Here is a 10,470-nt window from a genome sequence, read left to right as displayed (position 1 = left end):
GGATTTTCCATTTCTCTCAGACACACAATGGCAAAAAAGAAATAATACAATTTTAGATTGCATGAACACTTTAGTAAAAATAAATTGAAATTATAGTGTTCCTAGTAAGAATCAGTACAGTGACTTCCCAAATACAAAGCAATTATATACATTTTTACTTATAAATAAATTGAGATGTTCTTTATGACAAGAGAAAAGAAGAATTCTTGATTATCATTGTTATATCAGTTTTCCTTCACAAACATTAAAGTTAGTGATAAAAAATGACTTACCTTCACATCCCTGTGAATTATGTTATTGTCATGACAGTAGCGTAGAGCTTCCAGTATCTGTCTCATGTAATGGCTGTAAAAAACAAAAGAAATCTAAAAACTGTAAACGATTTTTATTTTAAAACTTAATACAGTATACAGTGCTCCCAGTTTATAACTCCCACTCTCAGCTGTCCATGGACACTTTTCATTTGAGCAGACAAGATTGGTGTAAAGTGAGGCTTCGCAGGGTGCAGTGGCTCACACCTGCAATCCTAGCACTTTGGGAGGCCGAGGTGGGTGGATCACCTGAGGTCAGGAGTTCAAGACCAGCCTGGCCATCATGGTGAAATCTCATCTTTAAAATAAAAAAATAAAAAATAAAAAAGTGAGGCCTCATAATGAAAATGTTGGCAGACTGAAAAGTTTATGGGCTTCATGAAGAAATAGTTTGCTCTATATTTTCTAAGCTATCTAAGTCAAAAGAATTACACACAATTTATAAGTAAAATTGCTTTGCAAACTAAAAATTCAAGCTTAAAACATGACATTTTTTCCCCCCTAATCCTCCGGTAATTCTACTTAGTTAAACTGGACTGCTATTAAGGAAATTGCCCAGCGCTGCCCCAAGGATTCAGACTCAAGCCGTGGTAGCCTTTGATCTGCCAACAAATAATAAGATGCTCTCCATCTTACTTCCATTTAGCTCTGAGGACAAAAGAGGGAAGAACCTCCTTTATTGGACAATTTCTTCCTGTAACACAATCAAGTTTTAGTTGGGGCTCCCTTGAACAAAGTGGAGTTAGTTCTAGGCCCATGTCCTAGGAAGCCTGACTCCTTACTTGGCCAGCTGAGGCTCCCTCAGGGAGCACAGGTGAAGAACAAAGAAGAAATCAGCATTTTAAAGAATGAACAGGCATTAAAAAATGGTAATGGGATCAACTAGCAACTACATGTGACAAGAGTAGTTGATTCAGTAAGACTTTAGAACCTCCTTCTCCTGTTTCTGAAGTTCTTCTATAATCGCTATTTCTCTTTCTTTGAGTATGTTTCATTTCTGTATTTTTTTTTTTTTTTTTTTTTTTTTTTTTTTTTTTTTTTTTTTTTTTTTTTTTGAGACGGAGTTTCACTCTTGTTACCCAGGCTGGAGTGCAATGGCACGATCTCGGCTCACCGCAACCTCCGCCTCCTGGGTTCAGGCAATTCTCCTGCCTCAGCCTCCTGAGTAGCTGGGATTACAGGCACGCGCCACCATGCCCAGCTAATTTTTGTATTTTTAGTAGAGATGGGGTTTCACCATGTTGACCAGGATGGTCTCGATCTCTTGACCTCGTGATCCACCCGCCTCGGCCTCCCAAAGTGCTGGGATTACAGGCTTGAGCCACCGTGCCCGGCTCATTTCTGTATTTTATTCCTTCCATATTTGTCTTTCTCCTTTCTTCCTATTATCCCCTTCTTTTCTCATTTTCCCCTTCCTTCCCAACCAGCATGACAGAAATGCAATAGACAACATTATTCATTGTATAATATTTATAGAATTTTGTTTTGTTTCCAGATCTTATATTTCTGATACAAATGATCTTGACAAAGAAAAAGTTCCCTATTCTGGCTTTACAATTAAAAGATATTTCTATCAAGTTCCTTCTTTGGCATGATACCATCTAATTAAGCTCACAGGAATATTCCTCTAGTTAGCATATGCATTATTTCACATATTACAACGGACTGGAAGGGTTCCATTTTAAAAATGACAGGTAGGAGGAAAACAAAAACAAACCCAAGCCTTGTTCCTGTACTAATCACAGGCTCCTTACAACTGGGCTTTAGGTGAGAGCTAGGCTCATGTAATCATTAGTTCTGATGTTTAATTTCTCTTACTTTGCAAATGCGAATATAAGGGGTTGCAAATATACTCTTTGCTTGGGCCATTGCAGCCTGTAATTAAGTTTTGTTTATTTTTTATTTTTATTTTTTGAGACAGAGTTTTGCTCTTGTCCCCCAGCTGGAGTGCAGTAGTGCAATCTTGGCTCACTGTGACCTCTGCCTCCTGGGTTCAAGTGATTCTCCTGTTTCAGCCTCCCAACTAGCTGGGATTATGGGCATGAGCCACCATACCCAGCTAGTTTTTGTATTTTTAGTAGAGACAGGGTTTCACCATGTGGGCCAGGCTGGTCTTGAACTCCTGACCTCAAGTGATCCGGCCGCCTCAGCCTCCCAAAGTGTTGGGATTACAGGCATGAGCCACCGTGCCCAACCATAAGTTTTGTTTGTTCATTTATTTATTTATTTATTTTGAGATGGAATCTCACTCTGTCACCCAGGCTGGAGTTTAGTGGCATGATCTCTGCTCACTGCAATCTCCGCCTCCTGGGTTCAAGTGATTCTACTGCCTCAGTCTCCTGAGTAGCTGGGATTACAGGCGGGTACCACCATGCCTGGCTAATTTTTGTATTTTTAGTAGAGACGGGCTTTTACCATGTTGGTCAGGCTGTTCTTGAACTCCTGACCTCGTGATCTGCCCGCCTTGGCCTCCCAAAGTGCTGGGATTACAGGTGTGAGCCACTGCGCCCAGCAGTTTTGTTTAAATGAGGGGTTGTTAACTTGGTGTTGTGGCCCATTACTGGTTCAAATCAGGTTTTGGAGATCTGTAACCCCTTGAAATGGCTAAGAGACTACACCTGTCAAAGTGCTTTGTAAACTCCAAACCATGCTACAAAGGTTAATTTATTATTATTACAATATTATTATTGTTAAGTTCAGTCAAAGATTTAGGAACAGCTTATTTGTCCATCTAGATGTCAACATGAAAATAACGGGTAAATTTAAATTAGTTAAAGTGGACATAGCTTGTACCTACAGAATGAGCTATTTTGGATACAAAGCACTGAGACAGCCACCTAAATTATCTTTAACCTGAAGAAAATTCCTATTTCAGTTTCATCACACAAAACACAACTCAGTGAATGAGGATTTTTTTCATTTGCATATGAGAACACTCAATTACTTGACCCAAATGTATGAACACAGCAGAATCTTTGGGGTATGTGTGGAGACTGAACTGTTTTGCTCTCCAAGTTATAACAGACATGAACTATCTTTCTCCACCCTCCCAGTCATGATCCTGGGAGGCAATGCATGTCAAAGTGTGCAAGCAGAATAAAACAAGAACTAAAATCTGCCCACATGTTCTAGAGAGTTGCTGACTAAACTTTTAATCAAAAAGCTTCACTTCATGAAGCATCATAGGAACCTGTGCTTTCAGAGGAACTCAGCAATATATTTGTTTATCTTTGCTAAGGATGAGGAAGATGATAGCTCCATGGAAGGAAAGAACTGTCAAGCAATGCATTTACTTTCTTTGGAAGGAGGCATTTCAACGGTGGGGTGTGGCAGAAGAGAGATGATTCAGTCTGCTTTCCTTGTCAATGCAGGTGAAAAGCCTAATGCTATTTGCTAGGCAGAAGAGACCTTATCTCTGAAATGCCCTTAACAGGGTATCTCTGGCTAAGGATTACCTATGGTAAGTAGAACCTGGGATCTTTGAGGCACAGATGGCTTCCTGGAGAATGTCATGAAGCTATCCTAATCTTTGGGGTACAAAATGAAGATATTTGCAATGCTCCCCTCTGTGTGTGGAATCCCACAAACCTCACGTATAAACCTCATCTATTCTGGGCCAGAGGTGCATTTCTGAGGCAGTAAGAAGTGACATGGGGAGCTGCCCTTGCCTTCTCTCTGCTTCACTTGAGCCTTTTGATTGCCTGATCCTTGAAATTATTTAGTAAAGCTTGGTACTAGTTAAGAAGATCTCTGAGAGTTTCATTTGATAATCTGATCTTGTATGTTGGCCCACTCCCCAACTCATCAACTCTGAAAGGATGGAGGTAATCACTAATTATGTTGCACTAAGGACTGAACACAGTTTTATTTTATGCCATGCTTTGCTGCTCCTCTTGAAGCTCAGCCAGTTGGAGAAAAACAACATTATCAATCTGATTACTTGGTGTCTCTGAGTCTTCTTGCAGCTGGTCTCACTAGACTACTGATACAAGCTGAATTTCCTTATAATAAATTTCAGAATCAGAGAGGATGAAGGAAGATTAGAAGTCATCCGGTCAAACACTAAACCAATGGAAGAATCTACACACCCTTGTTACATGGTCATTGATCCTTTGCAATAGGAAACGCACATAATAAAACTTTTTGAGTCCCCTCCTACTTTTTTTTTACTGTTCAGGTGAAAAGTCTTTAAGAAATTATCTTCAAACCTCTCTCTTTGCAATGTCACCTATTGCTGCGCCTCTTCTCTGGTCTACTCTGGAAAGTTCCTTTCACCATTTTAACAGCTTATACAGGTGGATTTAAAAATCAATAGGCTTTCATTTTGATGTGTATAAACATCTTTTCTATAAATCTCAAGATTAGGAAAGACCACAAGTAATTTCACTGTATGACATCATCTCTTCACACTACCATCCTGCCTATCCTGACATGTAGCCCAGTGGCAGAGATAGGCGTGAAGTTAAGAAAAAGCAATAAAGATGACTGGGGACCAGAGTAAAAGTGGTACTGGTTTCACATCAATCCTGTTAGCATACCTGCCATGTATCCTAGTATTATTGTCGTTGAAAAAAGAAAAAATCCTCTTCTTCCATTGACTCTCACTAGCATTGACTATTTTTGGTACAAAAGAATGCTTTAAAATTACGAAGGACAAGGAGGAATAAAAATTTAAAACTGTAATAAAAACTCAAAACAACAGAAGATGGGATTAAAAAAACCTAGAATGTGCTTTAGAGAACATGGCACAAAAGAAAAGAGGCTATTTAGCCTCAATTCTACCACATATACAACAGGAGCCTAAAGAACACACATAAACTTTCATTGGCTTCTTCATCCTAGCCCCAGTAGTACAAAAAAACAGTGACCACACATTGAGCATATTCTTTACTTAGTGCTATAGCCATGGTTGCTCCATCCCTGAGACTAGGTCCCTTGCTCTTCAACCAGGAGGAGTCAGGGCAATGAATTTGAAGACATTCAAGTCATGCTAAGCTCAAAGCTCTATTAAGGTAGCCTCCAAGTTGTTTCCAGCTATGTCTGTCTAAGATGCCATAATTACAAGATAAATTATAAGAGGGAGTAAATCATTTAATATAACTTTCTCAAATGACAGAAAGTTTTCATAAATGCTAGGCTGGGAACAGTGGCTCATGCCTGTAATGCGAGCACTTTGGGAGGTTAGGCAGGCGGATCACTGGAGGTCAGGAGTTCGAGACCAGCTGGCCAACGTGGTGAAACCCCGTCTCTATTAAAAGAAATACAAAAATTAGCTGGGTGTGGTGGTTCATGCCTGCAATCCCAGTTGGGAGGCTGAAGCAGGAGAATCATTTGAACCTGGGAGGTGGAGGTTGCAGTGAGCCAAGATCAGGCCACTGCACTCCAGCCTGGGCAACAGAGTGAGACTCTGTCTCAAAAAAAAAAATCCTAATATGTTTGTGGGTTTAAACCCTTCAACATATTATGGCTGGTGACTGAGGAGGGATGCTGTATTCCACGTATTTAAAAGGCAACCCACAGGAGTGAGTAATTATGGTATGATTGAATATAACCAAAACAGAAGCTGTGTTGCTCTAAATTTATAAGCAAGTGGCCCAGCACATGCGTGGCTCCTGTAATTTCTCATATTTACTGATTTTGAGTCATTAGGTCTTTACAACAACTTCTCCACTTAGAACAACAGTTGCCATTTGATTGGTAGGTCTCACACGGGCCTGAAGCAAATATATTCTTTAACATGGTGCTCTTATTTCCCTTCCTTTTACTGTTCTGTACTTTTCCTTAGATTAACTGTGACATAATTTGATATCACTAAAAGGCAAAATGAAAAACTGAGGCAGATTTGCAAAAACAAAAATAAAACAAAACCCCAGTAGAATTCTATGTGGTTCCTGAGCTATCAGATCCCCCCTTCTTGTACAAAAATCATCAGAAATGGGAAAGATAGCAGTACTGAAAGTGTAAACCCATGTTAAAAACCCATGTTAATGGAAAACTCATTGTTCAGTATTTTGCATTTCCAGTTACTATCAGTTCTACTAACACATACTAAAACAGAGATGTTCCTTATAGAAAAGAGCAGCAGCATGCTCTTCATCAGTTTATCATGTGATATCTTTGTCATTTTCTTTTTTTACTTTCACCTTAACCTCTCAGGATTAGATATACACTACATACCTGGCTACAGCTTCACTGTACACAAAACCAGCGTCAGCTCGCTTTACGATTTCAAAACACAGATCTGCTCCATCCATACTGTAGAGAAATGTAAAAAAGAACATAAGAAAAGAGAAAATTCCAGGAAGACAACACTGAAAGTAAATACATTGTAATTAAGTTATTAGTTGATTTACTGCTAAGGATTATGTTAAATCTTCTTTCTTTCAATGAAATATAGACATAAATTATGAAGGGCATAATAGTCATCTTAACATTGAAAATCTGCAGGGAAAGAAACAGGAAGAGCAGGCTAACAGTAATATCAAATAACAGGAGTATATAAAATTGATTATAAATTTTCTTTAGGTTTTCATAAAAAAAGCATCAGAAAACAGCAATGCTAGAGTTGTGGGCATATTTTTAAGTCAAATTCCAAAGATATTCAGCTATGTGGAATACAAGGATTAAAAAAAATCTTGCTATTGTTACCACTAAATGGAAAATTCAGGCTATATACTGTGGAAGGAACAAACAATTTATTTTTGTTTACATTTCCATTCCCAAAGTTAATTGCTACAAACATTGTAACACGTAGATGTGTTGGTAACACAATGTCATCATATTTTCATAGAACTTACAGTGGTTTTCTATTTCTCACCAGATAAGTAAGGCCTCTTGTTGTCTTGGTCACACCTTGCCTCTTCTACCTATCCTGTCCACTGATGTTTCAAGAAAATCTTCCTCTCTAGGCAGAATGGTCTTAATAGCACTCCCTGAGTATACCATTTTCTTTTTTACTTTTGTATATATTGCTTTTCATTTTTGAAACCTACCTTAATTCAAGGTTTCATTCCAATCCTACCTTCCCTGGAAGCCCCCTCAATGATTAACAGCCATATTAATGCCTTCCTTTGCTTTTAATTCCATAACAACCCTATAGAGTCCATAACATTTAGCACTTACATACAAACACCTCCCCCTCCCCACTGCATATACCTGTATATGTATACATGAATTTTGCCAGATTATACATATTAATGAAACTCTTCAGATATTAATAGCTAACATTTTCATAATTATTTAAGGCTTATATTTTCAAATCCAGTGTTTCATTCATTCATTCATTAGCTCAGTTTTCAACGTACCTACTGCAGGTATTATACTGAGGAAATAGAAACTTCTGGAAGGGAAAGTAAAGGAACTAACATTCTTCCTATTCATGAGGCATCACGGGAAGCAGTCCTTGTTATGCATCCCTTCATACCTACAACCATCCCATGAGGTCACCATCATTTTCAAATAATTTGTCTAAGCAAGTGGACAAGTATGTGATAGGGACAGGATCCAAATCCCTGTCTAGCTATGTCCTGTGCTCTTCCCATTGATTACAGCTGTACCTACTGGATGTGCAAGGAACAAATGTACATCTTTAAGCCCTACAACAGTTCCATGATAGTGTAAAGTCCTAAACAAGAAGAATAAATATATTTATACTTTCAATATACCCTTACCCAATACCCAACAGAAGAACTGAGCACACTGTAGATAATTAATGAACACCTGATTCTATTATTTGGATCTTAGTGTGGTTTTATATAAATGAATGAAAATAATTTCATATTTATACAAGCTCTAAAAACTTTACCAAGTTTCTATTTCACACCTAAGGAACATTTTCCAATGTAAATAGGATTCTTCTCCGAAATAATGTCTATAGTGGCCTAGTCTACTGTAAACACTACTATAATGGCCTAGTCTGTTCCCTAGTATGGCAGCACTCATTTTCCACTATCAGAAGTAAAGCCTGGATGAATGTGATCATACATCTTGATGAACAACTCTGATCACCTTTATGGTAAAATTCTTACAAGCTGAGTTGCTAGGACGGGGGTATATACAATAACACTTTTGATAAACACACAATACCAGAAACAGTTTAACAATTTATACTCCCACTACCAAGTGTGAATGTGTCCCTTGCTCCACTAGGATAATGATTATTTTTTTTCATCTTTGGCAACTAGATAAGAGGAAAAAAGTCATTCATGATTGCTTTAATTTGCATTTCCTTGATTACTAGAAAGAATGAATATTTTTCATTTCTTTTTACTGTGGGGAGAAAAGAAATGCTGTTTTTAAAACTGGCTGTACTTTAAGCTGGTTAGTTGATCTATGAGGACTAAAAAACATCTCATATTGAAGGAATTAGTTTTGCTTAGATGTTTTCCTTTGTCATTGTGATATATGAGGGTAAGCGCTATTGAACTTAGATGAGAGAGGGGTTAGGAAAAGGAGAGAGCCAAACTGATTACATAATGAAGCAATAAGAATTTAGGCTCTTTATGCCATCTCTCCATGCTGCCATAATGGTGTGCATGAATGTACTGGCTGATGACTCCAGAGCATTAACAATACCAAAAAGAGTCAAACACCAGGTTCTTATTAGGTTGTGCTCCAAAGTCACTGTCCAGTTTCTAACTGTGATGATAAAGCATGGTTACATTGGTGAATTTGAAATCACTGATGATCAAAAGTTGGGAAAACTGTTGTGAACCTCAGGCAGGTTAAACAAGTGTGGAGTGATCAGCCTCAGATTTGATGTGCAACCCAAAGATCTAGAAAAATGGCAGAATTATCTGTTCCCATTTTACCAGTTTGGACTCGCTGTACTAATGACCTCAGCTGGTATCATAGACCATGAAGAAGCAAGATGAAAACATACAGGAGGGAAAATCCTGGAATTCTTTTCCTAGGGATGTAATACATACTTACAAATAAAATGCCTCAGTGGACTCTGGTGTTTCCAAAAAGAATGTGGGAGATGTTCTGAGAGCTAGAGGACTTTCTGGAGGGACCTAGAATGGATGAAGGAAAAGACAGGGCCTGGGAAGGAGGCAGCAAAGTGATGAGAGGTATAAAGCCTAAGGAGGGAATCAGTCAGTGAGAAATGTCTGGAAGTTATATACTGCCCTGTGCTATAATTATCAGCATGGATCAATCCATTTTGTCTGGTCATATCTGAAATACTAGTATTTGAAATGACAATCTCTAAACATGTGCATACACACGTGGAGGTATTTTTAGGTTCCTGCTCTCTTGTATTTACGTACCTATTCTTGCATCAAGTTCCATACCATTAAAAATACTGTAGGTCCGGATGCCATGGCTCACACCTGTAATCTCAGCACTTTGGGAGGCTGAGGTGGATGGATAGCTGGAGGCCTGGAGTTTGAGACCAGCCTGGCCAACATGGTGAAACCTCGTCTCTACTAAAAAAATTCAACAAAAAAAAAATTAGGCAGGCCTGGTGGCCTGCGCCTGTAGTCCCAGCTACTCTGGACGCTGAGGCAGGAGAATCATTTGAACCCGGGAGGCAGAAGTTGCAGTGAGCCGAGATTACACCACTGCACTCCAGCCAACAGAGTGAGACTCCGTCTCAAAACGAAAACAAAAACAAAAACATGGATGGACAAAATAAAATACTATAGTAGCGGATTTTAATATTTGGCAAAATAAATCTCATTATTCTTCACCAACACTTTTTTTTTTTGAGACAGAGTCTTGCTCTGTCACCCAGGCTGGAGTGCAGTGGTACCATCTCAGCTCACTGTAATCTCTGCTTCCTGGGTTCAAGTGATTCTCCTGCCTCAGCCTCCCAAGTAGCTGGGACTACAGGTACCTGCCACGATGCCCAGCTAATTTTTGTATTTTTTTAGTAGAGACGGGGTTTCACCATGTTTGCCAGGCTGGTCTCAAACTCCTGACCTCAAGTGACTGGCCTGCCTTGGCCTCCCAAAGTGCTGGGATTACAGGCATGAGCCACTGCAACTGGCCTTCACCAACATTTTCTTATGATTTTTTTTTCTTCCCAGCTGACCTTTAAAATCATCTTATCAAACTATAAAGAATTTTGATTCCGATGGTAAATTTATACATTAACTTCTAGAAATTAACTTTTTCTAATATTATCATCCATGAACATTTTTCTCTCCACTTCCTT

General features: G+C 38.7%; 1 protein-coding gene across 1 annotated transcript in view; it reads right to left on the bottom strand.

The window, feature by feature from the left end:
- Nucleotides 1–272: 272 nt before the first annotated feature.
- The window catches only part of LOC108293271 (serine/arginine-rich splicing factor SR45-like), a 198,418-nt gene continuing 188,220 nt past the window's right edge, over nucleotides 273–10,470 (bottom strand). The window contains exons 4-5 of the mRNA XM_017514591.1: nucleotides 6,489–6,566; nucleotides 273–345 (exon numbers count right to left, since the gene is read on the bottom strand). The gene's annotated coding sequence lies outside the window, so the exon portion shown is untranslated. The remainder of the gene's footprint in view (nucleotides 346–6,488; nucleotides 6,567–10,470) is intronic.

The sequence above is a fragment of the Cebus imitator genome, unplaced genomic scaffold, assembly GCF_001604975.1.
Source record: "Cebus imitator isolate Cc_AM_T3 unplaced genomic scaffold, Cebus_imitator-1.0 Scaffold528, whole genome shotgun sequence".
Taxonomy (NCBI): domain Eukaryota; kingdom Metazoa; phylum Chordata; class Mammalia; order Primates; family Cebidae; genus Cebus; species Cebus imitator.
Note: the sequence above shows the minus strand (reverse complement) of the source record. Positions and strands in the feature narration are given on the sequence as shown.